At 36.9% G+C, this 27,193-nt stretch overlaps 33 pseudogenes; all 33 read left to right on the top strand.

The window, feature by feature from the left end:
- Positions 1 to 398: 398 nt before the first annotated feature.
- LOC145649861 (5S ribosomal RNA) lies at positions 399 to 517 on the top strand (annotated as a pseudogene).
- A 792-nt stretch (positions 518 to 1,309) lies between these two features.
- On the top strand, positions 1,310 to 1,428 carry LOC145649093 (5S ribosomal RNA; annotated as a pseudogene).
- Positions 1,429 to 2,218: 790 nt separating this feature from the next.
- Positions 2,219 to 2,337, top strand: LOC145650469 (5S ribosomal RNA; annotated as a pseudogene).
- Positions 2,338 to 3,128: 791 nt separating this feature from the next.
- On the top strand, positions 3,129 to 3,247 carry LOC145647091 (5S ribosomal RNA; annotated as a pseudogene).
- A 790-nt stretch (positions 3,248 to 4,037) lies between these two features.
- Positions 4,038 to 4,156, top strand: LOC145647845 (5S ribosomal RNA; annotated as a pseudogene).
- Positions 4,157 to 4,949: 793 nt separating this feature from the next.
- On the top strand, positions 4,950 to 5,068 carry LOC145647846 (5S ribosomal RNA; annotated as a pseudogene).
- A 794-nt stretch (positions 5,069 to 5,862) lies between these two features.
- Positions 5,863 to 5,981, top strand: LOC145644150 (5S ribosomal RNA; annotated as a pseudogene).
- Positions 5,982 to 6,649: 668 nt separating this feature from the next.
- Positions 6,650 to 6,768, top strand: LOC145643655 (5S ribosomal RNA; annotated as a pseudogene).
- A 668-nt stretch (positions 6,769 to 7,436) lies between these two features.
- Positions 7,437 to 7,555, top strand: LOC145650834 (5S ribosomal RNA; annotated as a pseudogene).
- Positions 7,556 to 8,346: 791 nt separating this feature from the next.
- LOC145647092 (5S ribosomal RNA) lies at positions 8,347 to 8,465 on the top strand (annotated as a pseudogene).
- Positions 8,466 to 8,817: 352 nt separating this feature from the next.
- Positions 8,818 to 8,936, top strand: LOC145647369 (5S ribosomal RNA; annotated as a pseudogene).
- A 791-nt stretch (positions 8,937 to 9,727) lies between these two features.
- On the top strand, positions 9,728 to 9,846 carry LOC145649071 (5S ribosomal RNA; annotated as a pseudogene).
- Positions 9,847 to 10,636: 790 nt separating this feature from the next.
- On the top strand, positions 10,637 to 10,755 carry LOC145650470 (5S ribosomal RNA; annotated as a pseudogene).
- Positions 10,756 to 11,107: 352 nt separating this feature from the next.
- Positions 11,108 to 11,226, top strand: LOC145647237 (5S ribosomal RNA; annotated as a pseudogene).
- A 1,230-nt stretch (positions 11,227 to 12,456) lies between these two features.
- Positions 12,457 to 12,575, top strand: LOC145643656 (5S ribosomal RNA; annotated as a pseudogene).
- Positions 12,576 to 13,243: 668 nt separating this feature from the next.
- On the top strand, positions 13,244 to 13,362 carry LOC145648367 (5S ribosomal RNA; annotated as a pseudogene).
- A 791-nt stretch (positions 13,363 to 14,153) lies between these two features.
- LOC145648750 (5S ribosomal RNA) lies at positions 14,154 to 14,272 on the top strand (annotated as a pseudogene).
- A 790-nt stretch (positions 14,273 to 15,062) lies between these two features.
- LOC145647847 (5S ribosomal RNA) lies at positions 15,063 to 15,181 on the top strand (annotated as a pseudogene).
- Positions 15,182 to 15,849: 668 nt separating this feature from the next.
- Positions 15,850 to 15,968, top strand: LOC145649378 (5S ribosomal RNA; annotated as a pseudogene).
- Positions 15,969 to 16,759: 791 nt separating this feature from the next.
- LOC145647093 (5S ribosomal RNA) lies at positions 16,760 to 16,878 on the top strand (annotated as a pseudogene).
- A 790-nt stretch (positions 16,879 to 17,668) lies between these two features.
- Positions 17,669 to 17,787, top strand: LOC145648420 (5S ribosomal RNA; annotated as a pseudogene).
- A 793-nt stretch (positions 17,788 to 18,580) lies between these two features.
- Positions 18,581 to 18,699, top strand: LOC145649578 (5S ribosomal RNA; annotated as a pseudogene).
- Positions 18,700 to 19,051: 352 nt separating this feature from the next.
- On the top strand, positions 19,052 to 19,170 carry LOC145648292 (5S ribosomal RNA; annotated as a pseudogene).
- A 791-nt stretch (positions 19,171 to 19,961) lies between these two features.
- On the top strand, positions 19,962 to 20,080 carry LOC145649094 (5S ribosomal RNA; annotated as a pseudogene).
- Positions 20,081 to 20,870: 790 nt separating this feature from the next.
- LOC145649817 (5S ribosomal RNA) lies at positions 20,871 to 20,989 on the top strand (annotated as a pseudogene).
- A 353-nt stretch (positions 20,990 to 21,342) lies between these two features.
- On the top strand, positions 21,343 to 21,461 carry LOC145650822 (5S ribosomal RNA; annotated as a pseudogene).
- A 353-nt stretch (positions 21,462 to 21,814) lies between these two features.
- On the top strand, positions 21,815 to 21,933 carry LOC145650823 (5S ribosomal RNA; annotated as a pseudogene).
- A 1,228-nt stretch (positions 21,934 to 23,161) lies between these two features.
- Positions 23,162 to 23,280, top strand: LOC145649834 (5S ribosomal RNA; annotated as a pseudogene).
- A 353-nt stretch (positions 23,281 to 23,633) lies between these two features.
- On the top strand, positions 23,634 to 23,752 carry LOC145648959 (5S ribosomal RNA; annotated as a pseudogene).
- A 1,228-nt stretch (positions 23,753 to 24,980) lies between these two features.
- LOC145647894 (5S ribosomal RNA) lies at positions 24,981 to 25,099 on the top strand (annotated as a pseudogene).
- Positions 25,100 to 25,452: 353 nt separating this feature from the next.
- LOC145649870 (5S ribosomal RNA) lies at positions 25,453 to 25,571 on the top strand (annotated as a pseudogene).
- A 571-nt stretch (positions 25,572 to 26,142) lies between these two features.
- On the top strand, positions 26,143 to 26,261 carry LOC145649095 (5S ribosomal RNA; annotated as a pseudogene).
- Positions 26,262 to 27,051: 790 nt separating this feature from the next.
- On the top strand, positions 27,052 to 27,170 carry LOC145650471 (5S ribosomal RNA; annotated as a pseudogene).
- The last annotated feature ends 23 nt before the right edge of the window (positions 27,171 to 27,193 follow it).

Consider the following 27,193-nt stretch of genomic DNA (forward strand, 5'->3'; position numbering starts at 1 on the left):
AAATGCAGTGATTGATTAAAAAAACTATCTGTTGGCAACTGGGAATAGCAGATGCTGTAAGTTTTTGTTGAATCACTTTAATTTAATCTGCTACTGACAAGCTTGTATGTGAAGTGTACAGATTAAATAGAAATCTTTTAGTACCAGGGAATAGCAGGTGCTGTAAGATTGTATTGCATCCCTTTAATTTATGTTCAAGCTATCATGTTCAAATTTGAAGTGCAGTGAATAATTAGTGCCTCCGTATACCAGCTCCGTATTGTAAGCTTTTATTGCATCATTTAATTACATTCAAGATAACATTCTAGAATGTCAAGTGCAGGGAGTAATAAAAAAAATTGTCAGATTGGTCTTTGATCATATTTGCTATGATTAGGCAATTTGAGTAAGTGTTTAAGGCTTACGGCCACACCAGCTTGAGAACGCCCAATCTCATCTGACCTTGGAAGCTAAGCAAGTTTGGGCCTGGATAGTACTGAGGTGGGACTCTACCTACTAATACCAGGTGCTGTAAGCTTTTCTTGCATCACTTTAATTTACTTTCAAGCTGACATGCTCAAATGTGAAGTGCAGTGATTAATAAAAAAAAACTATCTGTTAGCACCTGGGAATAGCCGATGCTGTAAGTTTTTTTTGCATCACTTTCATTTACTCTCCAACTCACATGCCTGAATGTGAAGTGCAGTTAGTCATCAAAAATCTATCTGTTAGCACCTTGGACTACGAGATGCTGTAAGCTTCTCTTGCATCACTTTAATTTACTTTCAAGATGACATGCTAGGATGTGAAGTGCAGTGATTAATTAAAAAAACTATCTGTTAGCACCTGGGAATAGCAGATGCTGTAAGTTTTTGTTGCATCACTTTACTTTAATCTGCAACTGACAAGCTTGTATGTGAAGTGTACAGATTAAATAGAAATATTTTAGTACCAGGGAATAGCAGGTGCTGTAAGACTGTATTCCATCCCTTTAATTTATGTTCAAGCTATCATGTTCAAATTTGAAGTGCAGTGAATAATTAACTCAAACTATCTGTTAGCACCTGGGAATAGCAGATGCTGTAAGTTTTTTTTGCATCACTTTCATTTACTCTCCAACTCACATGCCTGAATGTGAAGTGCAGTGATTCATCAAAAAACTGTCTGTTAGTGCCTCCGTATACCAGATGTTGTAAGCTTTTATTGCATCATTTAATTTACATTCAAGATAACATTCTAGAATGTCAAGTGCAGGGATTAATAAAAAAAATTGTCAGATTGGTCTTTGATCATATTTGCTATGATTAGGCAATTTGAGTAAGTGTTTAAGGCTTATGGCCACACCAGCTTGAGAACGCCCAACCTCATCTGACCTTGGAAGCTAAGCAAGTTTGGGCCTGGATAGTACTGAGGTGGGACCCTACCTAGGAATACCAGGTGCTGTAAGCTTTTCTTGCATCACTTTAATTTACTTTCAAGCTGACATGCTCAAATGTGAAGTGCAGTGATTAATAAAAAAAACTATCTGTTAGCACCTGGGAATAGCCGATGCTGTAAGTTTTTTTTGCATCACTTTCATTTACTCTCCAACTCACATGCCTGAATGTGAAGTGCAGTGATTCATCAAAAACTATCTGTTAGCACCTTGGACTACGAGATGCTGTAAGCTTCTCTTGAATCACTTTAATTTATTGTCAAGATGACATGCTAGGATGTGAAATGCAGTGATTAATTAAAAAAACTATCTGTTAGCACCTGGGAATAGCAGATGCTGTAAGTTTTTGTTGCATCACTTTACTTTAATCTGCAACTGACAAGCTTGTATGTGAAGTGTACAGATTAAATAGAAATATTTTAGTACCAGGGAATAGCAGGTGCTGTAAGATTGTATTGCATCCCTTTAATGTATGTTCAAGCTATCATGTTCAAATTTGAAGTGCAGTGAATAATTAACTCAAACTATCTGATAGCACCTGGGAATAGCAGATGCTGTACATTTTTTTTGCATCACTTTCATTTACTCTCCAACTCACATGCCTGAATGTGAAGTGCAGTGATTCATCAAAAAACTGTCTGTTAGTGCCTCCGTATACCAGATGTTGTAAGCTTTTATTGCATCATTTAATTTACATTCAAGATAACATTCTAGAATGTCAAGTGCAGGGATTAATAAAAAAAATTGTCAGATTGGTCTTTGATCATATTTGCTATGATTAGGCAATTTGAGTAAGTGCTTAAGGCTTACGGCCACACCAGCTTGAGAACGCCCAATCTCATCTTACCTTGGAAGGTAAGCAAGTTTGGGCCTGGATAGTACTGAGGTGGGGCTCTACCTAGGAATACCAGGTGCTGTAAGCTTTTCTTGCATCACTTTAATTTACTTTCAAGCTGACATGCTCAAATGTGAAGTGCAGTGATTAATAAAAAAAACTATCTGTTAGCACCTGGGAATAGCAGATGCTGTAAGTTTTTTTTGCATCACTTTCATTTACTCTCCAACTCACATGCCTGAATGTGAAGTGCAGTGATTCATCAAAAAACTATCTGTTAGCACCTTGGACTACGAGATGCTGTAAGCTTCTCTTGCATCACTTTAATTTACTGTCAAGATGACATGCTAGGATGTGAAATGCAGTGATTAATTAAAAAAACTATCTGTTGGCACCTGGGAATAGCAGATGCTGTAAGTTTTTGTTGAATCACTTAAATTTAATCTGCAACTGACAAGCTTGTATGTGAAGTGTACAGATTAAATAGAAATATTTTAGTACCAGGGAATAGCAGGTGCTGTAAGATTGTATTGCATCCCTTTAATTTATGTTCAAGCTATCATGTTCAAATTTGAAGTGCAGTGAATAATTAACTCAAACTATCTGTTAGCACCTCGGAATAGCAGATGCTGTAAGTTTTTTTTGCATCACTTTCATTTACTCTCCAACTCACATGCCTGAATGTGAAGTGCAGTGATTCATCAAAAAACTGTCTGTTAGTGCCTCCGTATACCAGATGTTGTAAGCTTTTATTGCATCATTTAATTTACATTCAAGATAACAGTCTAGAATGTCAAGTGCAGGGATTAATAAAAAAAATTGTCAGATTGGTCTTTGATCATATTTGCTATGATTAGGCAATTTGAGTAAGCGTATAAGGTTTACGGCCACACCAGCTTGAGAACGCCCAATCTCATCTGACCTTGGAAGCTAAGCAAGTTTGGGCCTGGATAGTACTGAGGTGGGACCCTACCTAGGAATACCAGGTGCTGTAAGCTTTTCTTGCATCACTTTAATTTACTTTCAAGCTGACATGCTCAAATGTGAAGTGCAGTGATTAATAAAAAAAACTATCTGTTAGCACCTGGGAATAGCCGATGCTGTAAGTTTTTTTTGCATCACTTTCATTTACTCTCCAACTCACATGCCTGAATGTGAAGTGCAGTGATTCATCAAAAACTATCTGTTAGCACCTTGGACTACGAGATGCTGTAAGCTTCTCTTGAATCACTTTAATTTATTGTCAAGATGACATGCTAGGATGTGAAATGCAGTGATTAATTAAAAAAACTATCTGTTAGCACCTGGGAATAGCAGATGCTGTAAGTTTTTGTTGCATCACTTTACTTTAATCTGCAACTGACAAGCTTGTATGTGAAGTGTACAGATTAAATAGAAATATTTTAGTACCAGGGAATAGCAGGTGCTGTAAGATTGTATTGCATCCCTTTAATTTATGTTCAAGCTATCATGTTCAAATTTGAAGTGCAGTGAATAATTAACTCAAACTATCTGTTAGCACCTGGGAATAGCAGATGCTGTAAGTTTTTTTTGCATCACTTTCATTTACTCTCCAACTCACATGCCTGAATGTGAAGTGCAGTGATTCATCAAAAAACTGTCTGTTAGTGCCTCCGTATACCAGATGTTGTAAGCTTTTATTGCATCATTTAATTTACAATCAAGATAACATTCTAGAATGTCAAGTGCAGGGATTAATAAAAAAAATTGTCAGATTGGTCTTTGATCATATTTGCTATGATTAGGCAATTTGAGTAAGTGTTTAAGGCTTACGGCCACACCAGCTTGAGAACGTCCAATCTCATCTGACCTTGGAAGCTAAGCAAGTTTGGGCCTGGATAGTACTGAGGTGGGACTCTACCTAGGAATACCAGGTGCTGTAAGCTCTTCTTGCATCACTTTAATTTACTTTCAAGCTGACATGCTCAAATGTGAAGTGCAGTGATTAATAAAAAAAAAACTATCTGTTAGCACCTGGGAATAGCCGATGCTGTAAGTTTTTTTTGCATCACTTTCATTTACTCTCCAACTCACATGCCTGAATGTGAAGTGCAGTTATTCATCAAAAATCTATCTGTTAGCACCTTGGACTACGAGATGCTGTAAGCTTCTCTTGAATCACTTTAATTTACTGTCAAGATGACATGCTAGGATGTGAAATGCAGTGATTAATTAAAAAAACTATCTGTTAGCACCTGGGAATAGCAGATGCTGTAAGTTTTTGTTGCATCACTTTACTTTAATCTGCAACTGACAAGCTTGTATGTGAAGTGTACAGATTAAATAGAAATATTTTAGTACCAGGGAATAGCAGGTGCTGTAAGATTGTATTGCATCCCTTTAATTTATGTTCAAGCTATCATGTTCAAATTTGAAGTGCAGTGAATAATTAACTCAAACTATCTGTTAGCACCTGGGAATAGCAGATGCTGTAAGTTTTTTTTGCATCACTTTCATTTACTCTCCAACTCACATGCCTGAATGTGAAGTGCAGTGATTCATCAAAAAACTGTCTGTTAGTGCCTCCGTATACCAGATGTTGTAAGCTTTTATTGCATCATTTAATTTACATTCAAGATAACATTCTAGAATGTCAAGTGCAGGGATTAATAAAAAAAATTGTCAGATTGGTCTTTGATCATATTTGCTATGATTAGGCAATTTGAGTAAGTGTTTAAGGCTTACGGCCACACCAGCTTGAGAACGTCCAATCTCATCTGACCTTGGAAGCTAAGCAAGTTTGGGCCTGGATAGTACTGAGGTGGGACTCTACCTAGGAATACCAGGTGCTGTAAGCTCTTCTTGCATCACTTTAATTTACTTTCAAGCTGACATGCTCAAATGTGAAGTGCAGTGATTAATAAAAAAAAAACTATCTGTTAGCACCTGGGAATAGCCGATGCTGTAAGTTTTTTTTGCATCACTTTCATTTACTCTCCAACTCACATGCCTGAATGTGAAGTGCAGTTATTCATCAAAAATCTATCTGTTAGCACCTTGGACTACGAGATGCTGTTAAGCTTCTCTTGCATCACTTTAATTTACTTTCAAGATGACATGCTAGGATGTGAAGTGCAGTGATTAATTAAAAAAACTATCTGTTAGCACCTGGGAATAGCAGATGCTGTAAGTTTTTGTTGCATCACTTTACTCTAATCTGCAACTGACAAGCTTGTATGTGAAGTGTACAGATTAAATAGAAATCTTTTAGTACCAGGGAATAGCAGGTGCTGTAAGACTGTATTCCATCCCTTTAATTTATGTTCAAGCTATCATGTTCAAATTTGAAGTGCAGTGAATAATTAACTCAAACTATCTGTTAGCACCTGGGAATAGCAGATGCTGTAAGTTTTTTTTGCATCACTTTCATTTACTCTCCAACTCACATGCCTGAATGTGAAGTGCAGTGATTCATCAAAAAACTGTCTGTTAGTGCCTCCGTATACCAGATGTTGTAAGCTTTTATTGCATCATTTAATTTACATTCAAGATAACATTCTAGAATGTCAAGTGCAGGGATTAATAAAAAAAATTGTCAGATTGGTCTTTGATCATATTTGCTATGATTAGGCAATTTGAGTAAGTGTTTAAGGCTTGCGGCCACACCAGCTTGAGAAAGTGCAATCTCATTTGACCTTGGAAGCTAAGCAAGTTTGGGCCTGGATAGTACTGAGGTGGGACTCTACCTAGGAATACCAGGTGCTGTAAGCTCTTCTTGCATCACTTTAATTTACTTTCAAGCTGACATGCTCAAATGTGAAGTGCAGTGATTAATAAAAAAAAACTATCTGTTAGCACCTGGGAATAGCCGATGCTGTAAGTTTTTTTTGCATCACTTTCATTTACTCTCCAACTCACATGCCTGAATGTGAAGTGCAGTTATTCATCAAAAATCTATCTGTTAGCACCTTGGACTACGAGATGCTGTAAGCTTCTCTTGCATCACTTTAATTTACTTTCAAGATGACATGCTAGGATGTGAAGTGCAGTGATTAATTAAAAAAACTATCTGTTAGCACCTGGGAATAGCAGATGCTGTAAGTTTTTGTTGCATCACTTTAGTCTAATCTGCAACTGACAAGCTTGTATGTGAAGTGTACAGATTAAATAGAAATATTTTAGTACCAGGGAATAGCAGGTGCTGTAAGACTGTATTCCATCCCTTTAATTTATGTTCAAGCTATCATGTTCAAATTTGAAGTGCAGTGAATAATTAGTGCCTCCGTATACCAGCTCCGTATTGTAAGCTTTTATTGCATCATTTAATTACATTCAAGATAACATTCTAGAATGTCAAGTGCAGGGATTAATAAAAAAAATTGTCAGATTGGTCTTTGATCATATTTGCTATGATTAGGCAATTTGAGTAAGTGTTTAAGGCTTACGGCCACACCAGCTTGAGAAAGTGCAATCTCATTTGACCTTGGAAGCTAAGCAAGTTTGGGCCTGGATAGTACTGAGGTGGGACTCTACCTAGGAATACCAGGTGCTGTAAGCTCTTCTTGCATCACTTTAATTTACTTTCAAGCTGACATGCTCAAATGTGAAGTGCAGTGATTAATAAAAAAAAACTATCTGTTAGCACCTGGGAATAGCCGATGCTGTAAGTTTTTTTTGCATCACTTTCATTTACTCTCCAACTCACATGCCTGAATGTGAAGTGCAGTTATTCATCAAAAATCTATCTGTTAGCACCTTGGACTACGAGATGCTGTAAGCTTCTCTTGCATCACTTTAATTTACTTTCAAGATGACATGCTAGGATGTGAAGTGCAGTGATTAATTAAAAAAACTATCTGTTAGCACCTGGGAATAGCAGATGCTGTAAGTTTTTGTTGCATCACTTTAGTCTAATCTGCAACTGACAAGCTTGTATGTGAAGTGTACAGATTAAATAGAAATATTTTAGTACCAGGGAATAGCAGGTGCTGTAAGATTGTATTGCATCCCTTTAATTTATGTTCAAGCTATCATGTTCAAATTTGAAGTGCAGTGAATAATTAGTGCCTCCGTATACCAGCTCCGTATTGTAAGCTTTTATTGCATCATTTAATTAAATTCAAGATAACATTCTAGAATGTCAAGTGCAGGGATTAATAAAAAAAATTGTCAGATTGGTCTTTGATCATATTTGCTATGATTAGGCAATTTGAGTAAGTGTTTAAGGCTTACGGCCACACCAGCTTGAGAATGCCCAATCTCATCTGACCTTGGAAGCTGAGCAAGTTTGGTCCTGGATAGTACTGAGGTGGGACCCTACCTAGGAATACCAGGTGCTGTAAGCTTTTCTTGCATCACTTTAATTTACTTTCAAGCTAACATGCTCAAATGTGAAGTGCAGTGATTAATAAAAAAAACCATCTGTTAGCACCTGGGAATAGCCGATGCTGTAAGTTTTTTTTGCATCACTTTCATTTACTCTCCAACTCACATGCCTGAATGTGAAGTGCAGTGATTCATCAAAAAACTATCTGTTAGCACCTTGGACTACGAGATGCTGTAAGCTTCTCTTGCATCACTTTAATTTACTGTCAAGATGACATGCTAGGATGTGAAATGCAGTGATTAATTAAAAAAACTATCTGTTGGCACCTGGGAATAGCAGATGCTGTAAGTTTTTGTTGAATCACTTAAATTTAATCTGCAACTGACAAGCTTGTATGTGAAGTGTACAGATTAAATAGAAATATTTTAGTACCAGGGAATAGCAGGTGCTGTAAGATTGTATTGCATCCCTTTAATTTATGTTCAAGCTATCATGTTCAAATTTGAAGTGCAGTGAATAATTAACTCAAACTATCTGTTAGCACCTCGGAATAGCAGATGCTGTAAGTTTTTTTTGCATCACTTTCATTTACTCTCCAACTCACATGCCTGAATGTGAAGTGCAGTGATTCATCAAAAAACTGTCTGTTAGTGCCTCCGTATACCAGATGTTGTAAGCTTTTATTGCATCATTTAATTTACATTCAAGATAACAGTCTAGAATGTCAAGTGCAGGGATTAATAAAAAAAATTGTCAGATTGGTCTTTGATCATATTTGCTATGATTAGGCAATTTGAGTAAGCGTATAAGGTTTACGGCCACACCAGCTTGAGAACGCCCAATCTCATCTGACCTTGGAAGCTAAGCAAGTTTGGGCCTGGATAGTACTGAGGTGGGACCCTACCTAGGAATACCAGGTGCTGTAAGCTTTTCTTGCATCACTTTAATTTACTTTCAAGCTGACATGCTCAAATGTGAAGTGCAGTGATTAATAAAAAAAACTATCTGTTAGCACCTGGGAATAGCCGATGCTGTAAGTTTTTTTTGCATCACTTTCATTTACTCTCCAACTCACATGCCTGAATGTAAAGTGCAATGATTCATCAAAAAACTGTCTGTTAGTGCCTCCGTATACCAGATGTTGTAAGCTTTTATTGCATCATTTAATTTACATTCAAGATAACATTCTAGAATGTCAATTGCAGGGATTAATAAAAAAAATTGTCAGATTGGTCTTTGATCATATTTGCTATGATTAGGCAATTAGAGTAAGTGTTAAAGGCTTACGGCCACACCAGCTTGAGAATGCCCAATCTCATCTGACCTTGGAAGCTAAGCAAGTTTGGGCCTGGATAGTACTGAGGTGGGACCCTACCTAGGAATACCAGGTGCTGTAAGCTTTTCTTGCATCACTTTAATTTACTTTCAAGCTAACATGCTCAAATGTGAAGTGCAGTGATTAATAAAAAAAACTATCTGTTAGCACCTGGGAATAGCAGATGCTGTAAGTTTTTTTTGCATCACTTTCATTTACTCTCCAACTCACATGCCTGAATGTGAAGTGCAGTTAGTCATCAAAAATCTATCTGTTAGCACCTTGGACTACGAGATGCTGTAAGCTTCTCTTGCATCACTTTAATTTACTTTCAAGATGACATGCTAGGATGTGAAGTGCAGTGATTAATTAAAAAAACTATCTGTTAGCACCTGGGAATAGCAGATGCTGTAAGTTTTTGTTGCATCACTTTACTTTAATCTGCAACTGACAAGCTTGTATGTGAAGTGTACAGATTAAATAGAAATATTTTAGTACCAGGGAATAGCAGGTGCTGTAAGACTGTATTCCATCCCTTTAATTTATGTTCAAGCTATCATGTTCAAATTTGAAGTGCAGTGAATAATTAACTCAAACTATCTGTTAGCACCTGGGAATAGCAGATGCTGTAAGTTTTTTTTGCATCACTTTCATTTACTCTCCAACTCACATGCCTGAATGTGAAGTGCAGTGATTCATCAAAAAACTGTCTGTTAGTGCCTCCGTATACCAGATGTTGTAAGCTTTTATTGCATCATTTAATTTACATTCAAGATAACATTCTAGAATGTCAAGTGCAGGGATTAATAAAAAAAATTGTCAGATTGGTCTTTGATCATATTTGCTATGATTAGGCAATTTGAGTAAGTGTTTAAGGCTTATGGCCACACCAGCTTGAGAACGCCCAACCTCATCTGACCTTGGAAGCTAAGCAAGTTTGGGCCTGGATAGTACTGCGGTGGGACCCTACCTAGGAATACCAGGTGCTGTAAGCTTTTCTTGCATCACTTTAATTTACTTTCAAGCTGACATGCTCAAATGTGAAGTGCAGTGATTAATAAAAAAAACTATCTGTTAGCACCTGGGAATAGCCGATGCTGTAAGTTTTTTTTGCATCACTTTCATTTACTCTCCAACTCACATGCCTGAATGTGAAGTGCAGTGATTCATCAAAAACTATCTGTTAGCACCTTGGACTACGAGATGCTGTAAGCTTCTCTTGAATCACTTTAATTTATTGTCAAGATGACATGCTAGGATGTGAAATGCAGTGATTAATTAAAAAAACTATCTGTTAGCACCTGGGAATAGCAGATGCTGTAAGTTTTTGTTGCATCACTTTACTTTAATCTGCAACTGACAAGCTTGTATGTGAAGTGTACAGATTAAATAGAAATATTTTAGTACCAGGGAATAGCAGGTGCTGTAAGATTGTATTGCATCCCTTTAATGTATGTTCAAGCTATCATGTTCAAATTTGAAGTGCAGTGAATAATTAACTCAAACTATCTGATAGCACCTGGGAATAGCAGATGCTGTACATTTTTTTTGCATCACTTTCATTTACTCTCCAACTCACATGCCTGAATGTGAAGTGCAGTGATTCATCAAAAAACTGTCTGTTAGTGCCTCCGTATACCAGATGTTGTAAGCTTTTATTGCATCATTTAATTTACATTCAAGATAACATTCTAGAATGTCAAGTGCAGGGATTAATAAAAAAAATTGTCAGATTGGTCTTTGATCATATTTGCTATGATTAGGCAATTTGAGTAAGTGCTTAAGGCTTACGGCCACACCAGCTTGAGAACGCCCAATCTCATCTTACCTTGGAAGGTAAGCAAGTTTGGGCCTGGATAGTACTGAGGTGGGGCTCTACCTAGGAATACCAGGTGCTGTAAGCTTTTCTTGCATCACTTTAATTTACTTTCAAGCTGACATGCTCAAATGTGAAGTGCAGTGATTAATAAAAAAAACTATCTGTTAGCACCTGGGAATAGCAGATGCTGTAAGTTTTTTTTGCATCACTTTCATTTACTCTCCAACTCACATGCCTGAATGTGAAGTGCAGTGATTCATCAAAAAACTGTCTGTTAGTGCCTCCGTATACCAGATGTTGTAAGCTTTTATTGCATCATTTAATTTACATTCAAGATAACATTCTAGAATGTCAAGTGCAGGGATTAATAAAAAAAATTGTCAGATTGGTCTTTGATCATATTTGCTATTATTAGGCAATTTGAGTAAGTGTTTAAGGCTTACGGCCACACCAGCTTGAGAACGCCCAATCTCATCTGACCTTGGAAGCTAAACAAGTTTGGGCCTGGATAGTACTGAGGTGGGACCCTACCTAGGAATACCAGGTGCTGTAAGCTTTTCTTGCATCACTTTAATTTACTTTCAAGCTGACATGCTCAAATGTGAAGTGCAGTGATTAATAAAAAAAACTATCTGTTAGCACCTGGGAATAGCAGATGCTGTAAGTTTTTTTTGCATCACTTTCATTTACTCTCCAACTCACATGCCTGAATGTGAAGTGCAGTTATTCATCAAAAACTATCTGTTAGCACCTTGGACTACGAGATGCTGTAAGCTTCTCTTGAATCACTTTAATTTACTGTCAAGATGACATGCTAGGATGTGAAATGCAGTGATTAATTAAAAAAACTATCTGTTAGCACCTGGGAATAGCAGATGCTGTAAGTTTTTGTTGCATCACTTTACTTTAATCTGCAACTGACAAGCTTGTATGTGAAGTGTACAGATTAAATAGAAATATTTTAGTACCAGGGAATAGCAGGTGCTGTAAGATTGTATTGCATCCCTTTAATTTATGTTCAAGCTATCATGTTCAAATTTGAAGTGCAGTGAATAATTAACTCAAACTATCTGTTAGCACCTGGGAATAGCAGATGCTGTAAGTTTTTTTTGCATCACTTTCATTTACTCTCCAACTCACATGCCTGAATGTGAAGTGCAGTTATTCATCAAAAATCTATCTGTTAGCACCTTGGACTACGAGATGCTGTTAAGCTTCTCTTGCATCACTTTAATTTACTTTCAAGATGACATGCTAGGATGTGAAGTGCAGTGATTAATTAAAAAAACTATCTGTTAGCACCTGGGAATAGCAGATGCTGTAAGTTTTTGTTGCATCACTTTACTCTAATCTGCAACTGACAAGCTTGTATGTGAAGTGTACAGATTAAATAGAAATCTTTTAGTACCAGGGAATAGCAGGTGCTGTAAGACTGTATTCCATCCCTTTAATTTATGTTCAAGCTATCATGTTCAAATTTGAAATGCAGTGAATAATTAACTCAAACTATCTGTTAGCACCTGGGAATAGCAGATGCTGTAAGTTTTTTTTGCATCACTTTCATTTACTCTCCAACTCACATGCCTGAATGTGAAGTGCAGTGATTCATCAAAAAACTGTCTGTTAGTGCCTCCGTATACCAGATGTTGTAAGCTTTTATTGCATCATTTAATTTACATTCAAGATAACATTCTAGAATGTCAAGTGCAGGGATTAATAAAAAAAATTGTCAGATTGGTCTTTGATCATATTTGCTATGATTAGGCAATTTGAGTAAGTGTTTAAGGCTTACGGCCACACCAGCTTGAGAAAGTGCAATCTCATTTGACCTTGGAAGCTAAGCAAGTTTGGGCCTGGATAGTACTGAGGTGGGACTCTACCTAGGAATACCAGGTGCTGTAAGCTCTTCTTGCATCACTTTAATTTACTTTCAAGCTGACATGCTCAAATGTGAAGTGCAGTGATTAATAAAAAAAAACTATCTGTTAGCACCTGGGAATAGCCGATGCTGTAAGTTTTTTTTGCATCACTTTCATTTACTCTCCAACTCACATGCCTGAATGTGAAGTGCAGTTATTCATCAAAAATCTATCTGTTAGCACCTTGGACTACGAGATGCTGTAAGCTTCTCTTGCATCACTTTAATTTACTTTCAAGATGACATGCTAGGATGTGAAGTGCAGTGATTAATTAAAAAAACTATCTGTTAGCACCTGGGAATAGCAGATGCTGTAAGTTTTTGTTGCATCACTTTAGTCTAATCTGCAACTGACAAGCTTGTATGTGAAGTGTACAGTTTAAATAGAAATATTTTAGTACCAGGGAATAGCAGGTGCTGTAAGACTGTATTCCATCCCTTTAATTTATGTTCAAGCTATCATGTTCAAATTTGAAGTGCAGTGAATAATTAGTGCCTCCGTATACCAGCTCCGTATTGTAAGCTTTTATTGCATCATTTAATTACATTCAAGATAACATTCTAGAATGTCAAGTGCAGGGATTAATAAAAAAAATTGTCAGATTGGTCTTTGATCATATTTGCTATGATTAGGCAATTTGAGTAAGTGTTTAAGGCTTACGGCCACACCAGCTTGAGAACGCCCAATCTCATCTGACCTTGGAAGCTAAGCAAGTTTGGTCCTGGATAGTACTGAGGTGGGACCCTACCTAGGAATACCAGGTGCTGTAAGCTTTTCTTGCATCACTTTAATTTACTTTCAAGCTAACATGCTCAAATGTGAAGTGCAGTGATTAATAAAAAAAACCATCTGTTAGCACCTGGGAATAGCCGATGCTGTAAGTTTTTTTTGCATCACTTTCATTTACTCTCCAACTCACATGCCTGAATGTGAAGTGCAGTGATTCATCAAAAAACTATCTGTTAGCACCTTGGACTACGAGATGCTGTAAGCTTCTCTTGCATCACTTTAATTTACTGTCAAGATGACATGCTAGGATGTGAAATGCAGTGATTAATTAAAAAAACTATCTGTTGGCACCTGGGAATAGCAGATGCTGTAAGTTTTTGTTGAATCACTTAAATTTAATCTGCAACTGACAAGCTTGTATGTGAAGTGTACAGATTAAATAGAAATATTATAGTACCAGGGAATAGCAGGTGCTGTAAGATTGTATTGCATCCCTTTAATTTATGTTCAAGCTATCATGTTCAAATTTGAAGTGCAGTGAATAATTAACTCAAACTATCTGTTAGCACCTCGGAATAGCAGATGCTGTAAATTTTCTTTGCATCACTTTCATTTACTCTCCAACTCACATGCCTGAATGTGAAGTGCAGTGATTCATCAAAAAACTGTCTGTTAGTGCCTCCGTATACCAGATGTTGTAAGCTTTTATTGCATCATTTAATTTACATTCAAGATAACAGTCTAGAATGTCAAGTGCAGGGATTAATAAAAAAAATTGTCAGATTGGTCTTTGATCATATTTGCTATGATTAGGCAATTTGAGTAAGCGTGTAAGGTTTACGGCCACACCAGCTTGAGAACGCCCAATCTCATCTGACCTTGAAAGCTAAGCAAGTTTGGGCCTGGATAGTACTGAGGTGGGACCCTACCTAGGAATACCAGGTGCTGTAAGCTTTTCTTGCATCACTTTAATTTACTTTCAAGCTGACATGCTCAAATGTGAAGTGCAGTGATTAATAAAAAAAACTATCTGTTAGCACCTGGGAATAGCCGATGCTGTAAGTTTTTTTTGCATCACTTTCATTTACTCTCCAACTCACATGCCTGAATGTGAAGTGCAGTGATTCATCAAAAACTATCTGTTAGCACCTTGGACTACGAGATGCTGTAAGCTTCTCTTGAATCACTTTAATTTATTATCAAGATGACATGCTAGGATGTGAAATGCAGTGATTAATTAAAAAAACTATCTGTTAGCACCTGGGAATAGCAGATGCTGTAAGTTTTTGTTGCATCACTTTACTTTAATCTGCAACTGACAAGCTTGTATGTGAAGTGTACAGATTAAATAGAAATATTTTAGTACCAGGGAATAGCAGGTGCTGTAAGATTGTATTGCATCCCTTTAATGTATGTTCAAGCTATCATGTTCAAATTTGAAGTGCAGTGAATAATTAACTCAAACTATCTGATAGCACCTGGGAATAGCAGATGCTGTACATTTTTTTTGCATCACTTTCATTTACTCTCCAACTCACATGCCTGAATGTGAAGTGCAGTGATTCATCAAAAAACTGTCTGTTAGTGCCTCCGTATACCAGATGTTGTAAGCTTTTATTGCATCATTTAATTTACATTCAAGATAACATTCTAGAATGTCAAGTGCAGGGATTAATAAAAAAAATTGTCAGATTGGTCTTTGATCATATTTGCTATGATTAGGCAATTTGAGTAAGTGTTTAAGGCTTACGGCCACACCAGCTTGAGAACGTCCAATCTCATCTGACCTTGGAAGCTAAGCAAGTTTGGGCCTGGATAGTACTGAGGTGGGACTCTACCTAGGAATACCAGGTGCTGTAAGCTCTTCTTGCATCACTTTAATTTACTTTCAAGCTGACATGCTCAAATGTGAAGTGCAGTGATTAATAAAAAAAAACTATCTGTTAGCACCTGGGAATAGCCGATGCTGTAAGTTTTTTTTGCATCACTTTCATTTACTCTCCAACTCACATGCCTGAATGTGAAGTGCAGTTATTCATCAAAAATCTATCTGTTAGCACCTTGGACTACGAGATGCTGTAAGCTTCTCTTGCATCACTTTAATTTACTTTCAAGATGACATGCTAGGATGTGAAGTGCAGTGATTAATTAAAAAAACTATCTGTTAGCACCTGGGAATAGCAGATGCTGTAAGTTTTTGTTGCATCACTTTAGTCTAATCTGCAACTGACAAGCTTGTATGTGAAGTGTACAGATTAAATAGAAATATTTTAGTTCCAGGGAATAGCAGGTGCTGTAAGACTGTATTCCATCCCTTTAATTTATGTTCAAGCTATCATGTTCAAATTTGAAGTGCAGTGAATAATTAGTGCCTCCGTATACCAGCTCCGTATTGTAAGCTTTTATTGCATCATTTAATTACATTCAAGATAACATTCTAGAATGTCAAGTGCAGGGATTAATAAAAAAAATTGTCAGATTGGTCTTTGATCATATTTGCTATGATTAGGCAATTTGAGTAAGTGTTTAAGGCTTACGGCCACACCAGCTTGAGAATGCCCAATCTCATCTGACCTTGGAAGCTAAGCAAGTTTGGTCCTGGATAGTACTGAGGTGGGACCCTACCTAGGAATACCAGGTGCTGTAAGCTTTTCTTGCATCACTTTAATTTACTTTCAAGCTAACATGCTCAAATGTGAAGTGCAGTGATTAATAAAAAAAACCATCTGTTAGCACCTGGGAATAGCCGATGCTGTAAGTTTTTTTTGCATCACTTTCATTTACTCTCCAACTCACATGCCTGAATGTGAAGTGCAGTGATTCATCAAAAAACTATCTGTTAGCACCTTGGACTACGAGATGCTGTAAGCTTCTCTTGCATCACTTTAATTTACTGTCAAGATGACATGCTAGGATGTGAAATGCAGTGATTAATTAAAAAAACTATCTGTTGGCACCTGGGAATAGCAGATGCTGTAAGTTTTTGTTGAATCACTTAAATTTAATCTGCAACTGACAAGCTTGTATGTGAAGTGTACAGATTAAATAGAAATATTTTAGTACCAGGGAATAGCAGGTGCTGTAAGATTGTATTGCATCCCTTTAATTTATGTTCAAGCTATCATGTTCAAATTTGAAGTGCAGTGAATAATTAACTCAAACTATCTGTTAGCACCTCGGAATAGCAGATGCTGTAAGTTTTTTTTGCATCACTTTCATTTACTCTCCAACTCACATGCCTGAATGTGAAGTGCAGTGATTCATCAAAAAACTGTCTGTTAGTGCCTCCGTATACCAGATGTTGTAAGCTTTTATTGCATCATTTAATTTACATTCAAGATAACAGTCTAGAATGTCAAGTGCAGGGATTAATAAAAAAAATTGTCAGATTGGTCTTTGATCATATTTGCTATGATTAGGCAATTTGAGTAAGCGTATAAGGTTTACGGCCACACCAGCTTGAGAACGCCCAATCTCATCTGACCTTGGAAGCTAAGCAAGTTTGGGCCTGGATAGTACTGAGGTGGGACCCTACCTAGGAATACCAGGTGCTGTAAGCTTTTCTTGCATCACTTTAATTTACTTTCAAGCTGACATGCTCAAATGTGAAGTGCAGTGATTAATAAAAAAAACTATCTGTTAGCACCTGGGAATAGCCGATGCTGTAAGTTTTTTTTGCATCACTTTCATTTACTCTCCAACTCACATGCCTGAATGTGAAGTGCAGTGATTCATCAAAAACTATCTGTTAGCACCTTGGACTACGAGATGCTGTAAGCTTCTCTTGAATCACTTTAATTTATTGTCAAGATGACATGCTAGGATGTGAAATGCAGTGATTAATTAAAAAAACTATCTGTTAGCACCTGGGAATAGCAGATGCTGTAAGTTTTTGTTGCATCACTTTACTTTAATCTGCAACTGACAAGCTTGTATGTGAAGTGTACAGATTAAATAGAAATATTTTAGTACCAGGGAATAGCAGGTGCTGTAAGATTGTATTGCATCCCTTTAATGTATGTTCAAGCTATCATGTTCAAATTTGAAGTGCAGTGAATAATTAACTCAAACTATCTGATAGCACCTGGGAATAGCAGATGCTGTACATTTTTTTTGCATCACTTTCATTTACTCTCCAACTCACATGCCTGAATGTGAAGTGCAGTGATTCATCAAAAAACTGTCTGTTAGTGCCTCCGTATACCAGATGTTGTAAGCTTTTATTGCATCATTTAATTTACATTCAAGATAACATTCTAGAATGTCAAGTGCAGGGATTAATAAAAAAAATTGTCAGATTGGTCTTTGATCATATTTGCTATGATTAGGCAATTTGAGTAAGTGTTTAAGGCTTACGGCCACACCAGCTTGAGAACGTCCAATCTCATCTGACCTTGGAAGCTAAGCAAGTTTGGGCCTGGATAGTACTGAGGTGGGACTCTATCTAGGAATACCAGGTGCTGTAAGCTCTTCTTGCATCACTTTAATTTACTTTCAAGCTGACATGCTCAAATGTGAAGTGCAGTGATTAATAAAAAAAAACTATCTGTTAGCACCTGGGAATAGCCGATGCTGTAAGTTTTTTTTTGCTTCACTTTCATTTACTCTCCAACTCACATGCCTGAATGTGAAGTGCAGTGATTCATCAAAAAACTATCTGTTAGCACCTTGGACTACGAGATGCTGTAAGCTTCTCTTGCATCACTTTAATTTACTGTCAAGATGACATGCTAGGATGTGAAATGCAGTGATTAATTAAAAAAACTATCTGTTGGCACATGGGAATAGCAGATGCTGTAAGTTTTTGTTGAATCACTTAAATTTAATCTGCAACTGACAAGCTTGTATGTGAAGTGTACAGATTAAATAGAAATATTTTAGTACCAGGGAATAGCAGGTGCTGTAAGATTGTATTGCATCCCTTTAATTTATGTTCAAGCTATCATGTTCAAATTTGAAGTGCAGTGAATAATTAACTCAAACTATCTGTTAGCACCTCGGAATAGCAGATGCTGTAAGTTTTTTTTGCATCACTTTCATTTACTCTCCAACTCACATGCCTGAATGTGAAGTGCAGTGATTCATCAAAAAACTGTCTGTTAGTGCCTCCGTATACCAGATGTTGTAAGCTTTTATTGCATCATTTAATTTACATTCAAGATAACAGTCTAGAATGTCAAGTGCAGGGATTAATAAAAAAAATTGTCAGATTGGTCTTTGATCATATTTGCTATGATTAGGCAATTTGAGTAAGCGTATAAGGTTTACGGCCACACCAGCTTGAGAACGCGCAATCTCATCTGACCTTGGAAGCTAAGCAAGTTTGGGCCTGGATAGTACTGAGGTGGGACCCTATCTAGGAATACCAGGTGCTGTAAGCTTTTCTTGCATCACTTTAATTTACTTTCAAGCTGACATGCTCAAATGTGAAGTGCAGTGATTAATAAAAAAAACTATCTGTTAGCACCTGGGAATAGCCGATGCTGTAAGTTTTTTTTGCATCACTTTCATTTACTCTCCAACTCACATGCCTGAATGTAAAGTGCAGTGATTCATCAAAAAACTGTCTGTTAGTGCCTCCGTATACCAGATGTTGTAAGCTTTTATTGCATCATTTAATTTACATTCAAGATAACATTCTAGAATGTCAATTGCAGGGATTAATAAAAAAAATTGTCAGATTGGTCTTTGATCATATTTGCTATGATTAGGCAATTAGAGTAAGTGTTTAAGGCTTATGGCCACACCAGCTTGAGAATGCCCAATCTCATCTGACCTTGGAAGCTAAGCAAGTTTGGGCCTGGATAGTACTGAGGTGGGACCCTACCTAGGAATACCAGGTGCTGTAAGCTTTTCTTGCATCACTTTAATTTACTTTCAAGCTAACATGCTCAAATGTGAAGTGCAGTGATTAATAAAAAAAACTATCTGTTAGCACCTGGGAATAGCAGATGCTGTAAGTTTTTTTTGCATCACTTTCATTTACTCTCCAACTCACATGCCTGAATGTGAAGTGCAGTTAGTCATCAAAAATCTATCTGTTAGCACCTTGGACTACGAGATGCTGTAAGCTTCTCTTGCATCACTTTAATTTACTTTCAAGATGACATGCTAGGATGTGAAGTGCAGTGATTAATTAAAAAAACTATCTGTTAGCACCTGGGAATAGCAGATGCTGTAAGTTTTTGTTGCATCACTTTACTCTAATCTGCAACTGACAAGCTTGTATGTGAAGTGTACAGATTAAATAGAAATATTTTAGTACCAGGGAATAGCAGGTGCTGTAAGACTGTATTCCATCCCTTTAATTTATGTTCAAGCTATCATGTTCAAATTTGAAGTGCAGTGAATAATTAACTCAAACTATCTGTTAGCACCTGGGAATAGCAGATGCTGTAAGTTTTTTTTGCATCACTTTCATTTACTCTCCAACTCACATGCCTGAATGTGAAGTGCAGTGATTCATCAAAAAACTGTCTGTTAGTGCCTCCGTATACCAGATGTTGTAAGCTTTTATTGCATCATTTAATTTACATTCAAGATAACATTCTAGAATGTCAAGTGCAGGGATTAATAAAAAAAATTGTCAGATTGGTCTTTGATCATATTTGCTATGATTAGGCAATTTGAGTAAGTGTTTAAGGCTTATGGCCACACCAGCTTGAGAACGCCCAACCTCATCTGACCTTGGAAGCTAAGCAAGTTTGGGCCTGGATAGTACTGAGGTGGGACCCTACCTAGGAATACCAGGTGCTGTAAGCTTTTCTTGCATCACTTTAATTTACTTTCAAGCTGACATGCTCAAATGTGAAGTGCAGTGATTAATAAAAAAAACTATCTGTTAGCACCTGGGAATAGCCGATGCTGTAAGTTTTTTTTGCATCACTTTCATTTACTCTCCAACTCACATGCCTGAATGTGAAGTGCAGTGATTCATCAAAAACTATCTGTTAGCACCTTGGACTACGAGATGCTGTAAGCTTCTCTTGAATCACTTTAATTTATTGTCAAGATGACATGCTAGGATGTGAAATGCAGTGATTAATTAAAAAAACTATCTGTTAGCACCTGGGAATAGCAGATGCTGTAAGTTTTTGTTGCATCACTTTACTTTAATCTGCAACTGACAAGCTTGTATGTGAAGTGTACAGATTAAATAGAAATATTTTAGTACCAGGGAATAGCAGGTGCTGTAAGATTGTATTGCATCCCTTTAATGTATGTTCAAGCTATCATGTTCAAATTTGAAGTGCAGTGAATAATTAACTCAAACTATCTGTTAGCACCTCGGAATAGCAGATGCTGTAAGTTTTCTTTGCATCACTTTCATTTACTCTCCAACTCACATGCCTGAATGTGAAGTGCAGTGATTCATCAAAAAACTGTCTGTTAGTGCCTCCGTATACCAGATGTTGTAAGCTTTTATTGCATCATTTAATTTACATTCAAGATAACATTCTAGAATGTCAAGTGCAGGGATTAATAAAAAAAATTGTCAGATTGGTCTTTGATCATATTTGCTATGATTAGGCAATTTGAGTAAGTGCTTAAGGCTTACGGCCACACCAGCTTGAGAACGCCCAATCTCATCTTACCTTGGAAGCTAAGCAAGTTTGGGCCTGGATAGTACTGAGGTGGGGCTCTACCTAGGAATACCAGGTGCTGTAAGCTTTTCTTGCATCACTTTAATTTACTTTCAAGCTGACATGCTCAAATGTGAAGTGCAGTGATTAATAAAAAAAAACTATCTGTTAGCACCTGGGAATAGCCGATGCTGTAAGTTTTTTTTGCATCACTTTCAATTACTCTCCAACTCACATGCCTGAATGTGAAGTGCAGTGATTCATCAAAAAACTGTCTGTTAGTGCCTCCGTATACCAGATGTTGTAAGCTTTTATTGCATCATTTAATTTACATTCAAGATAACATTCTAGAATGTCAAGTGCAGGGATTAATAAAAAAAATTGTCAGATTGGTCTTTGATCATATTTGCTATGATTAGGCAATTTGAGTAAGTGCTTAAGGCTTACGACCACACCAGCTTGAGAACGCCCAATCTCATCTTACCTTGGAAGCTAAGCAAGTTTGGGCCTGGATAGTACTGAGGTGGGGCTCTACCTAGGAATACCAGGTGCTGTAAGCTTTTCTTGCATCACTTTAATTTACTTTCAAGCTGACATGCTCAAATGTGAAGTGCAGTGATTAATAAAAAAAAACTATCTGTTAGCACCTGGGAATAGCCGATGCTGTAAGTTTTTTTTGCATCACTTTCAATTACTCTCCAACTCACATGCCTGAATGTGAAGTGCAGTGATTCATCAAAAAACTGTCTGTTAGTGCCTCCGTATACCAGATGTTGTAAGCTTTTATTGCATCATTTAATTTACATTCAAGATAACATTCTAGAATGTCAAGTGCAGGGATTAATAAAAAAAATTGTCAGATTGGTCTTTGATCATATTTGCTATGATTAGGCAATTTGAGTAAGTGCTTAAGGCTTACGACCACACCAGCTTGAGAACGCCCAATCTCATCTTACCTTGGAAGCTAAGCAAGTTTGGGCCTGGATAGTACTGAGGTGGGGCTCTACCTAGGAATACCAGGTGCTGTAAGCTTTTCTTGCATCACTTTAATTTACTTTCAAGCTGACATGCTCAAATGTGAAGTGCAGTGATTAATAAAAAAAACTATCTGTTAGCACCTGGGAATAGCAGATGCTATAAGTTTTTTTTGCATCACTATCATTTACTCTCCAACTCACATGCCTGAATGTGAAGTGCAGTGATTCATCAAAAACTATCTGTTAGCACCTTGGACTACGAGATGCTGTAAGCTTCTCTTGAATCACTTTAATTTACTGTCAAGATGACATGCTAGGATGTGAAATGCAGTGATTAATTAAAAAAACTATCTGTTAGCACCTGGGAATAGCAGATGCTGTAAGTTTTTGTTGCATCACTTTACTTTAATCTGCAACTGACAAGATTGTATGTGAAGTGTACAGATTAAATAGAAATATTTTAGTACCAGGGAATAGCAGGTGCTGTAAGATTGTATTGCATCCCTTTAATTTATGTTCAAGCTATCATGTTCAAATTTGAAGTGCAGTGAATAATTAACTCAAACTATCTGTTAGCACCTGGGAATAGCCGATGCTGTAAGTTTTTTTTGCATCACTTTCATTTACTCTCCAACTCACATGCCTGAATGTGAAGTGCAGTGATTCATCAAAAACTATCTGTTAGCACCTTGGACTACGAGATGCTGTAAGCTTCTCTTGAATCACTTTAATTTACTGTCAAGATGACATGCTAGGATGTGAAATGCAGTGATTAATTAAAAAAACTATCTGTTAGCACCTGGGAATAGCAGATGCTGTAAGTTTTTGTTGCATCACTTTACTTTAATCTGCAACTGACAAGCTTGTATGTGAAGTGTACACATTAAATAGAAATATTTTAGTACCAGGGAATAGCAGGTGCTGTAAGATTGTATTGCATCCCTTTAATTTATGTTCAAGCTATCATGTTCAAATTTGAAGTGCAGTGAATAATTAACTCAAACTATCTGTTAGCACCTGGGAATAGCAGATGCTGTAAGTTTTTTTTGCATCACTTTCATTTACTCTCCAACTCACATGCCTGAATGTGAAGTGCAGTGATTCATCAAAAAACTGTCTGTTAGTGCCTCCGTATACCAGATGTTGTAAGCTTTTATTGCATCATTTAATTTACATTCAAGATAACATTCTAGAATGTCAAGTGCAGGGATTAATAAAAAAAATTGTCAGATTGGTCTTTGATCATATTTGCTATGATTAGGCAATTTGAGTAAGTGTTTAAGGCTTACGGCCACACCAGCTTGAGAACGCCCAATCTCATCTGACATTGGAAGCTAAGCAAGTTTGGGCCTGGATAGTACTGAGGTGGGACCCTACCTAGGAATACCAGGTGCTGTTAGCTTTTCTTGCATCACTTTAATTTACTTTCAAGCTGACATGCTCAAATGTGAAGTGCAGTGATTAATAAAAAAAAACTATCTGTTAGCACCTGGGAATAGCCGATGCTGTAAGTTTTTTTTGCATCACTTTCATTTACTCTCCAACTCACATGCCTGAATGTGAAGTGCAGTGATTCATCAAAAAACTGTCTGTTAGTGCCTCCGTATACCAGATGTTGTAAGCTTTTATTGCATCATTTAATTTACATTCAAGATAACATTCTAGAATGTCAATTGCAGGGATTAATAAAAAAAATTGTCAGATTGGTCTTTGATCATATTTGCTATGATTAGGCAAATTGAGTAAGCGTTTAAGGCTTACGGCCACACCAGCTTGAGCATGCCCAATCTCATCTGACCTTGGAAGCTAAGCAAGTTTGGGCCTGGATAGTACTGAAGTGGGACCCTACCTAGGAATACCAGGTGCTGTAAGCTTTTCTTGCATCACTTTAATTTACTTTCAAGCTGACATGCTCAAATGTGAAGTGCAGTGATTAATAAAAAAAACTATCTGTTAGCACCTGGGAATAGCAGATGCTATAAGTTTTTTTTGCATCACTTTCATTTACTCTCCAACTCACATGCCTGAATGTGAAGTGCAGTGATTCATCAAAAACTATCTGTTAGCACCTTGGACTACGAGATGCTGTAAGCTTCTCTTGAATCACTTTAATTTACTGTCAAGATGACATGCTAGGATGTGAAATGCAGTGATTAATTAAAAAAACTATCTGTTAGCACCTGGGAATAGCAGATGCTGTAAGTTTTTGTTGCATCACTTTACTTTAATCTGCAACTGACAAGATTGTATGTGAAGTGTACAGATTAAATAGAAATATTTTAGTACCAGGGAATAGCAGGTGCTGTAAGATTGTATTGCATCCCTTTAATTTATGTTCAAGCTATCATGTTCAAATTTGAAGTGCAGTGAATAATTAACTCAAACTATCTGTTAGCACCTGGGAATAGCCGATGCTGTAAGTTTTTTTTGCATCACTTTCATTTACTCTCCAACTCACATGCCTGAATGTGAAGTGCAGTGATTCATCAAAAACTATCTGTTAGCACCTTGGACTACGAGATGCTGTAAGCTTCTCTTGAATCACTTTAATTTACTGTCAAGATGACATGCTAGGATGTGAAATGCAGTGATTAATTAAAAAAACTATCTGTTAGCACCTGGGAATAGCAGATGCTGTAAGTTTTTGTTGCATCACTTTACTTTAATCTGCAACTGACAAGCTTGTATGTGAAGTGTACAGATTAAATAGAAATATTTTAGTACCAGGGAATAGCAGGTGCTGTAAGATTGTATTGCATCCCTTTAATTTATGTTCAAGCTATCATGTTCAAATTTGAAGTGCAGTGAATAATTAACTCAAACTATCTGTTAGCACCTGGGAATAGCAGATGCTGTAAGTTTTTTTTGCATCACTTTCATTTACTCTCCAACTCACATGCCTGAATGTGAAGTGCAGTGATTCATCAAAAAACTGTCTGTTAGTGCCTCCGTATACCAGATGTTGTAAGCTTTTATTGCATCATTTAATTTACATTCAAGATAACATTCTAGAATGTCAAGTGCAGGGATTAATAAAAAAAATTGTCAGATTGGTCTTTGATCATATTTGCTATGATTAGGCAATTTGAGTAAGTGTTTAAGGCTTACGGCCACACCAGCTTGAGAACGCCCAATCTCATCTGACCTTGGAAGCTAAGCAAGTTTGGGCCTGGATAGTACTGAGGTGGGACCCTACCTAGGAATACCAGGTGCTGTTAGCTTTTCTTGCATCACTTTAATTTACTTTCAAGCTGACATGCTCAAATGTGAAGTGCAGTGATTAATAAAAAAAAACTATCTGTTAGCACCTGGGAATAGCCGATGCTGTAAGTTTTTTTTGCATCACTTTCATTTACTCTCCAACTCACATGCCTGAATGTGAAGTGCAGTGATTCATCAAAAAACTGTCTGTTAGTGCCTCCGTATACCAGATGTTGTAAGCTTTTATTGCATCATTTAATTTACATTCAAGATAACATTCTAGAATGTCAATTGCAGGGATTAATAAAAAAAATTGTCAGATTGGTCTTTGATCATATTTGCTATGATTAGGCAAATTGAGTAAGCGTTTAAGGCTTACGGCCACACCAGCTTGAGAATGCCCAATCTCATCTGACCGTGGAAGCTAAGCAAGTTTGGGCCTGGATAGTACTGAGGTGGGACCCTACCTAGGAATACCAGGTGCTGTAAGCTTTTCTTGCATCACTTTAATTTACTTTCAAGCTGACATGCTCAAATGTGAAGTGCAGTGATTAATAAAAAAAACTATCTGTTAGCACCTGGGAATAGCAGATGCTGTAAGTTTTTGTTGCATCACTTTACTTTAATCTGCAACTGACAAGCTTGTATGTGAAGTGTACAGATTACATAGAAATATTTTAGTACCAGGGAATAGCAGGTGCTGTAAGACTGTATTCCATCCCTTTAATTTATGTTCAAGCTATCATGTTCAAATTTGAAGTGCAGTGAATAATTAACTCAAACTATCTGTTAGCACCTGGGAATAGCAGATGCTGTAAGTTTTTTTTGCATCACTTTCATTTACTCTCCAACTCACATGCCTGAATGTGAAGTGCAGTGATTCATCAAAAAACTGTCTGTTAGTGCCTCCGTATACCAGATGTTGTAAGCTTTTATTGCATCATTTAATTTACATTCAAGATAACATTCTAGAATGTCAAGTGCAGGGATTAATAAAAAAAAATTGTCAGATTGGTCTTTGATCATATTTGCTATGATTAGGCAATTTGAGTAAGTGTTTAAGGCTTATGGCCACACCAGCTTGAGAACGCCCAACCTCATCTGACCTTGGAAGCTAAGCAAGTTTGGGCCTGGATAGTACTGAGGTGGGACCCTACCTAGGAATACCAGGTGCTGTAAGCTTTTCTTGCATCACTTTAATTTACTTTCAAGCTGACATGCTCAAATGTGAAGTGCAGTGATTAATAAAAAAAACTATCTGTTAGCACCTGGGAATAGCCGATGCTGTAAGTTTTTTTTGCATCACTTTCATTTACTCTCCAACTCACATGCCTGAATGTGAAGTGCAGTGATTCATCAAAAACTATCTGTTAGCACCTTGGACTACGAGATGCTGTAAGCTTCTCTTGAATCACTTTAATTTATTGTCAAGATGACATGCTAGGATGTGAAATGCAGTGATTAATTAAAAAAACTATCTGTTAGCACCTGGGAATAGCAGATGCTGTAAGTTTTTGTTGCATCACTTTACTTTAATCTGCAACTGACAAGCTTGTATGTGAAGTGTACAGATTAAATAGAAATATTTTAGTACCAGGGAATAGCAGGTGCTGTAAGATTGTATTGCATCCCTTTAATGTATGTTCAAGCTATCATGTTCAAATTTGAAGTGCAGTGAATAATTAACTCAAACTATCTGATAGCACCTGGGAATAGCAGATGCTGTACATTTTTTTTGCATCACTTTCATTTACTCTCCAACTCACATGCCTGAATGTGAAGTGCAGTGATTCATCAAAAAACTGTCTGTTAGTGCCTCCGTATACCAGATGTTGTAAGCTTTTATTGCATCATTTAATTTACATTCAAGATAACATTCTAGAATGTCAAGTGCAGGGATTAATAAAAAAAATTGTCAGATTGGTCTTTGATCATATTTGCTATGATTAGGCAATTTGAGTAAGTGCTTAAGGCTTACGGCCACACCAGCTTGAGAACGCCCAATCTCATCTTACCTTGGAAGGTAAGCAAGTTTGGGCCTGGATAGTACTGAGGTGGGGCTCTACCTAGGAATACCAGGTGCTGTAAGCTTTTCTTGCATCACTTTAATTTAC

This window comes from Electrophorus electricus, chromosome 13 (genome assembly GCF_041902795.1).
Source record: "Electrophorus electricus isolate QZ-2024a chromosome 13, ASM4190279v1, whole genome shotgun sequence".
NCBI lineage: Eukaryota > Metazoa > Chordata > Actinopteri > Gymnotiformes > Gymnotidae > Electrophorus > Electrophorus electricus.